This window comes from Ailuropoda melanoleuca, chromosome 2 (genome assembly GCF_002007445.2).
Source record: "Ailuropoda melanoleuca isolate Jingjing chromosome 2, ASM200744v2, whole genome shotgun sequence".
Taxonomy (NCBI): domain Eukaryota; kingdom Metazoa; phylum Chordata; class Mammalia; order Carnivora; family Ursidae; genus Ailuropoda; species Ailuropoda melanoleuca.
This window is the reverse complement of record NC_048219.1, coordinates 143846338-143861836: the sequence shown is the minus strand read 5'-3', so window position 1 is coordinate 143861836 and position 15499 is coordinate 143846338. Positions and strand designations below refer to the sequence as shown.

The 15499-nt window shown below is 41.3% G+C and overlaps 1 long non-coding RNA gene across 1 annotated transcript; it reads left to right on the top strand.

Moving 5' to 3' along the window:
* The first annotated feature begins 11123 nt into the window (after positions 1-11123).
* Positions 11124-14762, top strand: LOC117801099. The gene is made up of 3 exons (XR_004623500.1): positions 11124-11157; positions 13426-13734; positions 14385-14762. It is a non-coding gene; the product is annotated as an uncharacterized LOC117801099 (long non-coding RNA).
* Positions 14763-15499: the final 737 nt, after the last annotated feature.

Below are 15499 nucleotides of genomic sequence, written 5' to 3'. Positions count from 1 at the left end.
CAAGCAGGGGGAGTGGGAGAGGAAGAAGCAGGCTCACAGCAGAGGAGCCTGATGTGGGGCTCGATCCCAGACCGCTGGGATCACGCCCTGAGCCGAATGGCAGACGCTTAACAACTGAGCCACCCAGGTGCCCCGACAGTAGTTCTTTTGAGTCAGGAAGTTAGCTTGACTTTTTTTTTTTTTAAACTGTGAGAATATTTTTATTAGTTTTATTATTCTTTTTGTTGGTGTTTTTGTTACAAAGTTGTTTAAGTTCTGAGTGGTCTGCTTCTAACTCTATTTTTCCTTAAATCCTGTGATTTTGCAGAATGCAAGTATTTCTTGAAAGAGATACATCTCTTAGAGCAGAAGAGCCTGTACTGCACTCACTTAGTGCACGCCATATGGCTGTTATAACTGTCATCTTCAAGGTTTGTCCTAGGAAGCTGAACTCAGGTTGGAATAGTATTATCTAGAAAGAGCCAATAAGAGGTTCAAGATCAGCCACGAGACTTGCTAAATTTTTGTAGGCTCATTAGTGTCAAAGTTCAGAAGTCTTACAACCTGTCAGTCTTACTGCAACGTTCTTATTCCTTAAGCTGCTTCTACTTTCAGTAAGTAAGAACGTATGAAATGCTGCCCTAACTTACACTGGTGACTTCTCTGAACTTTCTTGCAACCACTAGAAACAATTTTTGGTGTCAAGAATATAGTTTGCTCAGCACACAATGAAGTCCCTTTCTAAAACTTTTCTGGTTACGTAAGAATGCTGAATTTTCAGGTGGGATTTTTATTTTCTGTTCCCTCCTCTGCCCCTCACCCAGCACTCAGGACTCTTGTTCTGTCCTCTGATGCTTCTGCTCATTAGTAATAGGACAAATCACATGATCTTAAGGGTATTTCAATTCAGTAAGTATGTATTAAACACCCACTATATATAGGAAACTCTGCTAATGAGTTTCTGTTAACTCTCCCAGATCAGAAATCGGTATCTTACCAGAGAACTTCTAGGGACAAAGTCTTAAGCCAAGACAGAAACCAGAATGGAATAGGGACTCAAGTATCCTTTAAGTGTCTCTTAAATCTTTTAAGGGACTAATCCTGATATTTTGCTGGATGATTTCTTTGCTACAGTCTGCAGACAAACGGGGCGCCAAGAGAAGGAAAGTCGGAAGCTGATGGGCATTTATGCCTCAGAAGTGACCATATTTTGTAACAGGTTTCATCCGTGGCATTAGTTTAATGATGTGTGTATGGGTGCGTATTTGTGTGTGTGTGTGTGTGTGTGTGTGTGTGTGTGTGTGTGTGTTCAAATTACTCCAGAGAGAACTTGAAACCTGAAGGGTCTCAACAACTAAATTTCTCTGTCACAAGGCCATAAAGCTTGCCTGGAATAGTGAAATTCCCATGAAATTGAATTGATCCTCAAATTATTGCTTAAATGAAAGGACAGTAGAAACTTAAGAGCATATTAATGCTAATGGGGATTGCCCCGCTAATGCTGTGCAAGGCCAGCTGAGAAGTGCACTAGGCACGCTACAAAAAAGCCATTATGCTCATCTTTTCATAGATGCATGATTTGTTTTATTCTTAAAACATTTGAGGTTTAAAGTTTTTATACCGTGCTTTATGAATACAAGTGTAATGAGGTTGAAAACCAAAATAGTGCTCACCACTGTGCACAGAAATAGAAAAAAGAGAAGTGTTAGCTGAATGCTGCCCATTTGAATCCCTATTTCTAAAAATCCAATTTAATTTCTTATTACTTGTCTCATTAACCCCAAGATTTAGAAAATTGAGTGCTACCTGAGTAAAATAAGAGTGACAATGCAAAATACTTTGAAAAGACTTGGTTTTTCTATTGATCTTCTCTCAAACATCTTACAATTAAATGTTCTGACATTATATAACTATTTTGCAATACGTATGTGATTTATCCCCAAGTTTGAATCTACCTGTCTTAAATGTATATTGAGCCTTTATTTATGTTTTGAAAATATAGTAGATAAAAAGCATAAGTGTTTCTGATATTATGTTTTGTCATCTCCAGCTAAGAAGATTGAAATCTTGAGAAACAATTTTCTGAAGAAATGAAATTGTATGCCCTCCTGAACCCTTGGGGGAAAAGAGCCTCTGTTTGCTCAGAATATGAAACAGTAAAACAGTACGAGTAAAGCAGATAGCCATGCCACGCGTGTCACATTTCTCTTTGTATCGTTCAAAATGATGTTTTAAGATTTTCCTGGGGTTTTATTTATTTATTTAAGAAATAACTGGAACAAATAATATTTGCACAGTCTCACTGATGTCCGAGTTTCCAAAGCAGGTGTATTTATTTTCTGGGAAATGTGAAAGATTGCTTTATAACTCTTGTGTTCTATAACTGCACAGAGAATATGTAAACTTGAGAAGATTTGGGAAGTTCTCTAGAGTGGTAACATTTCTGAAAACATGAAGGGAATCCTTCGACGTCTTTGTCTCCTGGATCCTAAGAGAGTCCTCAGTAGTCTCATTGGCTTCATAGGGTAAGTAGAATACCTTGAGAGGAAGAAAACTTTCTACATGGCAAAAAAAAAGAAAAACATTGTTTATATTTTAACCGCTGTGTTTTTCAAAGGAAAATAATCACACTTGAAGTAAGCATTTCTGGATATTGTCACTTCTCATCCCTCAAGGTAATAACTATCCCCCTTGTGTTAGATGAGAGTCCAGATAATTCAGTCCTGTTGGACTTGGAGCGTAAGATTCTGCAAAATCCAAAGTAAACTTTTGTTTTTACAAGTTGACATAATACATTCAAACACGTTTGGTGGCACATCTCTTGCTCTTGTTGTAAGACTTTGGACTTCAGGAGAAGAGATTTTCCATCCCATTTATGAAGCTGATTAGGTAAATCATATAAATAAGATTTAAAAATTTTCCTTTGCAGGTAAGCTATGTTATAAAATTGTAACAGTCCATAACTGAGCAAAATCACCTGTCAGAGGCAGTTTGTAAATAATGAAATAAAAATCTATCTTCATATTTATATTCAAATGTTATTTCTGATGCCAAGTGATTTTCTAAGTTTGATTACTCACTTTAATCAACAACCTTGGCTCCAAACAGTTTGGCTCACTCCAGAAGTCTAGACTTGTCTCCAAAGATAAAGATTAGGACCGCTAAGAATATTCAGAGGCTGTGAAGGCACCCCCAAAATGGAGTTCCGAGGTTGCCATTTCTCAAAGCAGGTACCACAGTCCTAGGCTAACGGCTTTTAAGGAAAAGCACCTATCTGGCATATTTATTTAAAAATCAGTTGCTTTACTGTGGAGTCGTATCTTGTTTACCATTTTTATCCAGAAGTACATGTCTTCCAGATTTCTTAAGAACTCAGGACACTGTTGGGAGCTGCCATGTTTTAAAGCACATAGGATCACATAGCCCTAAAAGTTTGGGGATCAGAGAAGAGGGATAGTCTCAAGAACTGTGGATGAAATCGAGCCACTTGGCAGCATTAACTCAACTGATCACTACCTCCAGGAAAGGGTTCCCTGACCTCTATGTTTATTTATGTGCTATTTAAAAAAAAATACATTTCTTTATTTAGAAAACACAACAAAGTATAAAATAATGAGAATATATATTTTAAAATATTTATTTGAGTAGAGTTGACACACAAGTTACATTAGTTTCAGGTATCGAACAAGAATGACTCTCCATCTCTGTATGCTGCATTATGCTCACCATGGGTGTAGCTATCATCTGTCACCATACCACACGATTACAATATCACTGACTATATTCCCTGTGCTGTGCCTTCTATCCCCCTGACTTACACATTCCAAACTGCAAGCCTCTATCTCCCTCTCCCCTTCACCTGTCTGCCCACCCCTCCACTGCCCCCTTCCCTCTGGAAACCATCAATGTGTTCTCTGTATTTCTAGGTCCGATTCTGCCTTTTGTTTATCTATTCATTTGTTTTGTTTTTTTTTTTTTAGATTCCACATATGAGTGAAATCATATGGTATTTGTCTTTCTCAGTCTGACTTATTTCATTCAGCATAATACCCTCTAGGTCTGTCCATGTCGTCACAAATAGCAAGATCTCATCCTTTTTTATGGCTGTGTAATTGTTTATGTGCCATCTGACATAGGGATACAGTGGCCCTTGTTCTCAGGTTGTTTCAAAGAGTTTCTTGGGGGGTATTTTTAGTGCATTAATTCTTTATGCTCATGTTAGCCAGAACCTTTTTGACTGCAAGTGGCAGAACTCCAACTAGTTTAAGCAAGAGGGGAATATTTTAGAAGTTTACAGGTTTATCTTATTTGATCTAAATTCAGGCAGAGGAGGCACGTGGCTAGACCTTAGGGACAACGGGCTCAGGACAGTCAAATGCCCTTGAAACTTCTGCTCTAATTCTCAACTGTATTTCACTCTGCTTGTTTATTTTGCCCTCAACCACTGTGGAGCAATGTTCTCTATGTGGCAGAGACCACACAGCCAATGATGGTCACTAGGTTTGCCAACTGTCATTTCCCAGTTCTAGCTCAATCAAGCCCAGACAGGCATACCTCTAGAGCCAAAAACCATGGCCAAGGAGGTCATGCAGTCCTCACTGGGATCCCATGGTTGAAGAGAAAGGGGCTGGGGCGAGAAGTTCTCAAGAGAAGGGAGGTTTGGGGCAGAAAACATGACAGCAGTCCACCACAGTTTCCGACCAGAAATGTAAGTTCTCCAGAGGCGGTAGAGTGCCAAGTCCAATGGCCTGAATGCTCAATCCCTGTTTGATGGACGGCCTTCCAGACAGCTTGTAGGGCTTGAGTGATAGAACTCTTCTCCAACTCTGGAGCTGGTGAGAGCAAATCTCACGTTTCCTTGACCTCACCACATAGGCTCCCTGGGGTGAAGTGGCGGTTAAGGAGGGATGCTCTGGAGCCAGACCCCCGGAGCTGAAATCCACCCTGCTGGCTGTGTGTGGCTTGGCAAGTTTCTTACCCCCCTGCTCAACTTGCTCATCTGTGAAACGGAGATAGTACCTACTTCAGAGGGCTATCTGGGGGTTCAGTGAGGTTTCAATACCTGTGCCTGACAAACAGTTAAGAGCTTAATACATGTTAGCCATTGCGACTATTATTCTTATTCTCATAGTTACATGATAAGAAAAAGAAACTCTACAGGAAAAATCTCTCTGCGCCTTTGCACGCGCTGCTCCTGCTGGGACGGCCTGCTTCCTGTCCTCTTAACATGAAAACTCCAACAGTGCCACAGATCTAGCTACACTCCTCTGATGGCTTTCTGCAGGCAGAAAACACGGACACGCTGTGGTTGGGTTGTCCTGTGGGAGATTTGAGAGTATGGGCAGTGTCTGGTTTGTTTCTGTATTTCCAGAGTTTAGCAGAGGAGAGGAGAGAATTTTTGGTGGTTTGACTAAAAGCTTGCACTTCTCAATTTTCCCTTATTGTCCTTGCCTCTGCCATTTTACCCGGCATTTCTTCCTTCAGTCCTTCTGTTATTGAAATCCTACCAACCCTTCAAAGCCCAGTTTGAATACTGTCTTTTTTGGCCAGGCGTTCTCTGACCAGCCAGCCAAGGTTCCGCAATCTCTCAGCACACTTTCTCTTTCCAGGCACATGGCGCTGCCTGGATGTACATACTGGCTTACCTAAAAATAGATGGGACATAGAGGTTTTGTTTTCATAGCTGCAGAAAGAAACTATGTGGTCAAATAAACGTACTTCTTTGCCTAGAGGTAGGGTATATATAACTAACCCTGGCTTTAAAAATACTAGCTTAATGTATTTATAAACATAATTCTGTTTGCCCTACAGCCAGCAAAAGGCCCTTTCATTTCCTAAATTCTTCTTCTTAATTTTAAAACTTGTTCTCATATTCTTGGTAAAAAGATTGCGCTTATTAAAAGATTCTGTTATAAGATAAATTGGGAATTCTGCTTCCTGACTTTATTAGATTTTAATTTAATTCAAATTGTTAAGAATAGAGAAGCCAAATAACCTTAAGAAGCCAAAAGAAACTGTGCAGAAAGGGAAGAAGAAACAGGTGGGATTTATGCTATTTCCTAGTAGGTTTCAGGGATCTGATTAAAAAGTAGTGAGCAGTCTATGGAGAAAGACCAGCTGCCAATTTTAAAAATGTGAATTACAACTGAGGGTAACTAATGTCCTAGGCGCCCCTAATTGTGAAAAATTATGGTATTCCCAACCTCAAGTTATATAAAAGTGTTTGTTTCCCTGTGCTTTTTATGGTTCAGGCGGTCATTTTTCCCCCCCAAGAGGAGGTGCCTTAGTAGATGGAGATGGGAACAACTAGGGTTTGGTTCTAGTTTCAGTTTGAGACTCTTGTCTATCTAGACAGAGGACATAATACTATGTTGACAATGATCCAAAAGCATGACACCGGGGAGCACAAGTCCGTGAGCCACAGTGTCCTTCCTGTTTCACTGTTGGAATTCCACAAATAGCAAGTGTTCATTCATGAGATATTTTATCTAAGTATCCATCAGTGTTAAAAAAAATATGATTTAGTACTTCAATGGCTACATAAAAACTGTGAATTTTTTTTTTTTTAAGGTGGTATGGTGGTGGGGAGGGGGAGAGCTTTCCTAAGCATGGCCAAAATTTTCTGGATGATTTACTTAAAAAACAAAAATATATTTTAAATCATGATTTCTATTGACTGGCTCCTACATAGGTCACCATGGCTCTGTCCTCAGAAGCCCAACAGAAGAGGCTGAAATATTTTAAGAGCGTAGGCATGCCATGTCGAATAATTTGCTTAGACTGGATGGATTTCCAGTGACTTGATGGATTTCCAGAAGTGTCTTTTCTTCTGATTAGGTCTTCCAGCTTCCATCTCAAGACCTTGTATCATCTGTTTTTCTCTTCCTAATTCCTTCCCCAGTCTCTCCTCCCCTCTACCATCTCCTCTTCTCTGGCACTTCCCTATCAGCCTAGGTACTCAAGATTTTGACATCTCTAAGGACTCCTCCTTGCATCCCGCCTCTCTGACACCTAACCTGTTCCCTCCTCTTTCCAACCACGTATCTGAAAAAGCAAAGTCTATTCCTGCTGCCTCCACTTTAACCCTTGAGTCTAGCTTCTGCTGCTGGTATTTACTGCAGCTACCATGTAAAAGTCACCAACGTCCAGCTAATGACTCACTCAGCGGCTTTTCTTGGTAGGCACTGTGACAACTGCTTCTCCATCAGATCTATCTGCAGCCTCACTTTCCTTGTTCAAGATCATTGCTAGTTCTGGCCTCCTTTCTCATCCTCCTTCAGTGTCTTCTTGCCTTCCTTGACCTACCCTGCCATTAGTGGTTGACACCATTTTTGGGTCTCTTCTCCCCACTTTATACTTTTTTACTGGTGAGATCATTCATTCCTCTGGTTGTAACTAGAGTGTGTGTATCCACATGCTGATAACTCCAAATTTGGCATTTCCAGAGTTGAGATGGTCATAAATGACATCTGATCCCATAACCCTGTACTTCCAGTGTTCCTTCCCTGTATCAGTATCAGTTATTTTTAAGAAAAATATAATTCTGATTATGTCACCTCCCTGCTTAAATTCCCTACTGGTTCCTTGCCACGTGTAGGATAAAGGCCAAAGCCGTAAATGGGACATGGGCATGTAAAGAGCTTCCCAAGTCTTACCTAGGCTTCAGTCGTGTCACACACCAGGCTGTCCTTGAACCTGCTAGGTTTTGCATGCTTCTCAGCCTCTGTTTGAGCGATCCCTCTCCCTGATCTTCTCCTCTTCGGTTTGATGCTTGAAGACTCCTTATTTCTAAGGTCCATTTCAAATCTCAGTCCCTCTATGAAACTTTTTCTGATCCTCCTTTGCTGTAAGCCTCAGATAGCACCAATCCATTCCCCTTTTGTGCTTTTATTGCACTTGGTTCATACTATTAGAGATGTAGTATTATAATTATTAGTGTGTTTGTATTTTGCTAAAATGTAGGGACCCTGGGAGTAGGACTCACATCTCGTTTATCTGTCCACCTCATGTCCTTGGTTCTAATACATCTGGCACATGTAAATGCTCAAGAAATTGGGTTGGTTGATGGGTGACTAAATTGACTGAACCAACTGATGGTTTGGGGGAAGTGTAGCCCCTGCCCATAATTATACCACATATCAAGGAACCCAAATAAGAAGATAACTTCCAAAAAATTATAATCAGTATATAATCTCAGTGTTCTTGATTGCTGTTATCAGCAATGATTCATCTATAAATATTGTTCATTTTGATGATGACAGGTTTTTTTTTTAAATTTTAGAGTCTTCAATTTTCATCTAGAATTCTAGTATCACCCTGTGTCTTTCTCCCCACCAAGGTTAGTTTTTGTTACTTATGGCCATGTGGCTTTGCCTGTATCAGCTGACAGTGTTGCCTATGAGAACAGGTCCCACAATTAATACCACCATCTAGGAAATCAATAATCAGAAACTGCTGAGCCTCCAGCAACAGAAGAGGGGGTTGACCCTTGACCTGAAGAGCACTGGGCCATTAGTCTGGCTCCAGTTTTTCTGGCTAAAGCCACTGCAGTCATGAAGATTGTCTTGTTTCTAGAACCCTCCAGGAAGGAAATGTCATTTCCTCTACCCATACTGTTCACTTCTGTATTGCCTTCCCTTCTCTCTCTCTCTTTCTCTCTTCTGCTAACCTTGTTCCATAGAGGATTTAAGGTACCTTATTTGGTCTATAAATATATCACAATAACATACATTAGAAGTAACTTTTTAAAAGTCAGTGAGAAAGGGAAATGATAGAGAAATAAAATAGAGCCAGGGCTGAAGCTCATTCCAAAGTGCTTATTATAAATGTCTGAATGCTTGCTAGAGGCAGACTTTAGTATTTCCAATTTGACTCTAAGCTTTTCTGCAGCTGGTCAGAAGAGGAAAAATCTGATAAGCTGTGTAATTCATGATATCTAGAAGTGAAAGAAAAATCAGTTTCCCCCACACAACTATTCCTTGTGCTAAGACCTGGAAGACATTTCATGAACAGGACCTTGGGTAATGTTACCCATGCTGACTGATGTTCTCAACTACATCTTTATCATAGATGAAAATTTGTCTTTCTTTTTAAAATGACATTTGCAGGATGGAGTATGATAGGATTATTCAGCTGAGTGTCGTTTCAGGCCATGGTCCCATGGTGAACTGGTCAGAATTTGATCTGAAATCACTGTAATCTGGACCTTTCTTCCTCGACCTCTAGTGAGTCTTCCTGAACTAGGCTCTATCTGAGGCTGTTTCAGGACAGTATCTGAAGAGGCACAGGGCAGAGTTTGCTAACTCCAGATTTTGTTCACAACGGGTAGGATAACTTGGTACAACAGGCAATGCACACGCTCAGTGAGGCTTGTTGTCTAGTCAACATGAATTGGCTCATGCTTTGCCCTAGGAACAGCAGATGGCAAAGCAGGGGAGTGAGAGAGGGCAGGGAGTGTGTGGAGGCATGCACACCCTCATTTTCCTTAAATAACAAAATGGGATTGTATGTTTCTGCTGTACCTGTCCTCGGCTTGGAAGGGGCACTACACCTTCCTGTTGGCCAACACCAGGGGGCCTCTTCTGCGTGCCATGCCACTGCTCCCTCTGCCTTCTGTCATCCATAAGCCAGATGGCAATGACCAGCCCCCGGTGACTGCTCGGTCCCTCTTGTGTTCCTTGCTCCCAATTCCTTCACCCAGCTCCTGGTCTTGTCCCAACAGCAGTCTCTGGTTTTCGCCAGCAGTGAGTGGGGGCTTTCACTGGCATGGACCATGCGTGCTCCAGTTCACCTGGCCGGCTGACCTGGCTTGGCCCCGTTTTCATTCTGTGACCCCTCCCAACCCGGTTCATTGATAGCAGAAGCTGAAACAAATGACACTGTTAGACAAATGACATGTAGGGTAGAAAAACAGTTAAGCAATGAGAAGTATATAGATTTAAAACCACATGTCAAATACATTGATATCTGTTCTTAATCTTTGTTTACCAGAGAGGAGTGATTGAGGATCTAAGCAGCAGAATATTATCTCCTAAAAAACATAGGTTCCAAATTTTGACCGGTTCCAATTTAATCCTCGGAATATAAACTGTGTGTCATCTTTTAGATTCCCGTAGAACATTGAATTGGCAGACTCTTTGGGCAAGAGACCATGAGCCTTGGGGTTTACAAGGCACTTACGCTAAACTCCAGGCCCTACTTCATACTTTAGTTGAAACGTTTCTGTCCATACATTGCAACAATTGCCAACAGTCTTCTGGAAATGACTTTTTTCAGCAACTGTGGTTTAGAGCTTCCTCATGTTTGTGGTTTTCTCTGGAGTCCTGCACTTCCACCTCCTTGGGGGAACTTATTGTCTTGCGCACAGGCAACTTGTTTTTCTCTTAAATGTTATTATTGTCACTTACTACTTATTAGAGCCACGGTAGCTATTTCTAAACCCCGATGTTCTTTGCCTGGGACCTGCCAATTTGCTGACCGGATTCTAGCACGTAACTGAATCCCTCGCACCAGTTGTGGAAACTTAACCCGGAGACAGAGGATCCTTGTGGGGCTGTGCCTTACTCTTTCTAAATAGAATTTCTCTGTCACGCCAACTGTCCTGTGAGGCTTTGATAATCACGCCAACTGTCCTGTGAGGCTTTGATAAAATGAAAAACGAAAAAGCATCCACAACGAGAAGCCCTCGATTCACCACAGCCGGAGCCTCACTGTGTCTTCAACAGCGATCGCCCTTGAGTTCATTTCCCCGTAATGTTGTTTATAGCCTCTTCGGATAATTGCCACCAGTGACCCCAGCCCCAAGGTCAGCCAGGCCCTTCCGCCTCAAAGGACTCTAACCTTCCCGACCTTTATGGCACAGAGATGGTCTGCTTTGGGCTTTCCGGGTTGGGGGGAGGGGAGGGATGATCCCAGGGTGCTTACCTCGACGGGATTTGGGGACCCCGTTGGTACCACTTCCCAAAACCGGTTGCTGACCTCCTCACATTTTCCTTTGGCTCCTAAGGCCTGGATCGTTTATGTCCCTGTCTCTCCTCTAGGTGTTGGCCAGAAATGTGATCACTGTAATGTGAAAGGTCCTCATTTGCTCCTGAAGCAAATAATCCTTGTGGTTTTGATAAGTAAACAACAAATAAGCCGCCGTNAGCCACCGTGGAACTCCTTTGACTTTCAGGAAAGGTGAGATGTTATGGGTTCATTAATATGTAAACTGTAGTATGTAGATCTCAATGAAAGTGACAAACAAGTGCCACACTGGGTATTGCTGAACACAGGAAATGGTTGGTTTGAGCTAATATATACTTTTGGCACCACTTCATCTTAAAATCATACGTAGCCTCCAGCACCAGCAGCCTGGTTTTATGGCTTCATCTATTACTGTCCTGTCACTGTTAATTGTCTTCTTTTACCTCTGCAGTATTCTACAAATTGGGCCTATCCAAAGTGACAGGAGGAAGAACATTAAGCATCTGACAAGATGATATCTAAGTTCAATTTCCTACTCTTTACCTGATTTATACCTGCAGAAGATAATTTTCCTTTCTGTCATAAACAGCCCTATAAATCAGCAGTGCTTACGGAGCAACCGCATCACGAGCCCCCAGCTTTGCAGCCTCTGTGTTTCCTATTAGGAAGCCATTACTGCAGAATTTTCCTCCTTCAAACAAAAATGATGAAATTTAATACCACTGAGATTACAAAGATTAAGAGCTGAGGTACTGCTGGGGCTTTTCAATTGAAGCCGCTATCTGAGCAATCTTTGCAAAACTCAATAAAAACAGGGTTTCTGCCTTTGACATCATTATCCATCTGTTTGGATGAAATTGCTGTATCATGGTATAAATCTGTGATACAAGTGACATAACCTCTGAAATAAAAGGGAACATTAACTGCTCTATCTTCTGGAGGCCCTGGGACCGGCTGGCTATAAGCTCACTCAAGTGTGATGGCAGTTATTCTGTGTTTTACTAGACTGGAGACAATTATCCTTTGCTCTCCTCCCCTCTTATGACAAACTGCCAGAGCTTCTGCTGAAATGATCTCAAATAGATTTTCTAAAATGCTTAGTACTAGATTGCCTCCATACATTATTTCTTTTCAATGGGCTGAAAATAAAAATCTAACCCACAAATCAATTGCTACATCTATCGGATGCACATTGGTGCACATTTTATTTTGTTCTATCAAGATTTTATACTGCTTATATCCTCTTCGCAGCGTTTACATAGACGGGTGTGCTGCAGGAGAGCGGCTTACCCAGGGTTCAATAGGAGTCAAGAGACAGTTAGCCTTATGAGAGGGGAATCTTGTGAGCGGAGCACTGATGATAATGGGAAGTGTGAAGAGGGCTCTTCCAGATCCCGCTCTTCTGGCTGTGGCACCTCTCCAAGCCCCCTGAGGTGCCAGCCAAACTGAAGGGGGGATGCGGTCAGGGAAGAAGAGGAGGAAGTGTCCATTAGGACACTGTCCTGGATGAATTTGCTTCCCGCCTGATTCTTTTTCCTCTCGAGCTGTTTGGCACAATTGAGGCTTTCTTTACCCGAGGAGCATGGCGCCATCTTGTTCGCCAAGCCTGATCCCTTGAGTAAAGACTTGAGGTGAATGTGCTTTAGAAAGCCTGATTTGTAGTCGAGATGTCAACTCATCATTCACAAAGGTGGTTGTGGCACCTTTGTGGCTACAAAACTTCTATGGACTGAGATTCATTCTTTCATTTAATTATGCTTCATGGGTCTTTGTGTGGTGCTAAACCCTCTGGGGAGCTGGTTACTTATTTACTTAGCTCGGTAGACAAATCAGCAACAGTAATGTGTTCCTCAGTCTGCAACACAAGGTACAAATGCTCAACGTGCTCTCATCTGCTGGATGAAATATTCAGTCTCTGGTAGGCACTTCCTTCTCTTGTATTTACAGGTTCGATCTGAAGCATTAATGTACAATTCCGTTTTCCCAATATGAAAGCTGGTACAAGAGCAGGACCGCTGACTGCCTTTCCAGAGGGCAATCTAATCCCCTGTGCCTCTCCCCCCACTCTCCTACACCCGCGTGCATATGCATCGTCTCCCAGGACTTCATTTTGTTTGCTTGCAAATGAGGGAAAGAAATGGAAAGAACAAAAAATGTCTTTATAGACTCTTCTGTTTTGGTCAGACAGCCAGAAAAACAAGTCAATTAATAAGCAATCGAATTTCCTTAATATTATAAATTGCTCGGGGAATCCTTGTAATCATTGATATTAGTTGCTTAACAGGTTGAACCAGGAAAGGGTGAAGCAGCAATGTTTTCCTGGGACTATGCTGACACGGGATCTAGGACACCAAACCTCATCAAACTCCACGTGTTGTAGAAAAAGTTTGAAGCAGTTTAAACATCTGGGCAATTATACCTATACGAGTTTTACCAAATGTCAGAGGCTAAATCTCTCATAAATTTTCTCATTCATTGAAGGCACTTTGAGCTGGAAAATCATAATTTGGAGAAAACCAATCTTTATGAAATCAAAAAAAAAAAAAAAGGAGCTGAGTATTCACAGACTAGCTGATGATCCTTTCCATACATCTACTGCCTCAGAGTTTCAAGGGTGGGGGATGTGGCGCTGGAGAAGCTGGACTTGGAGAAGTTCCCCCAGGTGCTTCCGACGCGCAGCCACGGCTAGCTGGGAACCACAGATACACAGCCTACCAGCGCTCTTCGTCTCCATAGCAACAGAGGCAGAAGCAGCAAGCATTAACGGTGGCATAAAGTATTTAAGCTAATGTAAGTTTGCTTTTAATTACTAGATTTGCATTTGTCATTAGAACCCTTAAGTGGATATCTCCTCCTTGGCCCCATGCCTAAGACTTGGGTCTCTGCCACCAGGTGAACACTCATGCTTTTACCTATAGATTTTTACCAAGGCTTTTACCAACTACGTCTGAAAGACAAACAACTCAGAACCCAAGTCAGTTAAACTTTTTCTCTAGAGACTCATGCCATCAAAAATAGTGGTATACAAAAATCCTGCATCCAGTTTTAAGTCTAAGCAATGGAATAAGATATAGAACCAGATATAAAGAAATCTAAATGCCCTGGTACACATCTAAGAACATTATTTACTAAGCCTCAACTGTTACAAACGGTTTTTAATTTAATTCTGGTTTTCCTTTCTGAGACTAAATAGGAAAACTAGTATATCTGATTTTACTTAAAGATCCAGAATTCTTTATAGCTGAATTTGTGCCCAAATTCCTTCTTTCTTTGAAGCTTTGGAAAGAAGTGTATTTTTCCTGCAACCTAAGGCATCAAAAGCTATTTTGCAATATTGTAGCCTTTTATGGAGAAATAGTAATAATAATAATATATGCAGTTTCTTCTACCTATTTCCTGCTCTAATTGTCTTCTCTCCTGTTCTTTTTTTTTTTTAATAGAAACATCTATTTCTTCACAGAATTTTCTTAGTGTCTTCTAGATTTCTTTTTTCCTGCCAAGAAAAGCCTCTTGCCTGAATTGACCTTTGTTTCCAAACTTTCCGTGTTTGGGGCTCTGTAAAATCCTGTGCTCTCTTATGTTATTTATTATCACTGATGATGACAATAATAAATATCTCAATACATTTTCCAGATATTATTTAATTTTATTTGTTCAAATCAGGAAGTGTTCCCTTGACAACCAGGCTATGCCCTTCTCCCTGGGTGGCATGATTCTGGTGTGAAAGGTATATGACACAAACTAGCCACAGATTATTTTTAATTTAAACCACCATTTCCAAGTAATTTACAACCTACTCCAGACCTCTATATTTCTGTAAGAAAAAAGCCAAGCATTTTTGCTACATAAGCATTTAAAAACCAAAATGAAAACAAAATGAAAAATTACGTTTGTGATGGGAAGAAAGAAATTGTGAATACATGGTCCTCACTTTGGGGGGGGGGAGATGAGGAACTCCCCATTTACCTGACTTACAATTTTGTCATTGTTTCTCTGAGAGTTTGCTTTCTCATTTCAGGGGAGCCGGAGTCAAATAGACTGAGTGTTAAATGAGCCTCTGTGTGTGTGTGTGTGTGTGTGTGTGTGTGTGTGTGTGTATGTATACCCAGGTGTATCTTTCAGAAAGAGAGCTTTGTTGTTTGGTAGCTGTAATGGGTTGACTGTTTGTATCCTCCACCAATTTCCTATGTTGAAACCCTGCCTCCCAAGGGGATGGTATTAGGAGGTGGGGCTTTGGGAGATCAGTAAGATTAGATAAGGTCATGAGGGTGGAGCCCTTATGAATGGGATTAGTGCCCTTATAAATGTCAGGAGAGAGCTTGCTTCTTTTCTCTGCTTCCCACCATGTGACAACGTGGTGAGAAGTCAGCAATCTACAACCTGGAAGACGGCTCTTCCAGAACCTGACCATATTGGCTGCCTAACCTGGGACTTCCAGTTTTCCAGACTGTCAGAAATACACATCTGTTAGAAAAAAGAAGAAGGAGAAGGAGAAGGAGAAGGAGAAATGAGATGCATGCCTGTTGTTCAGAAGCCTCCCAGTTTATGGTATTCT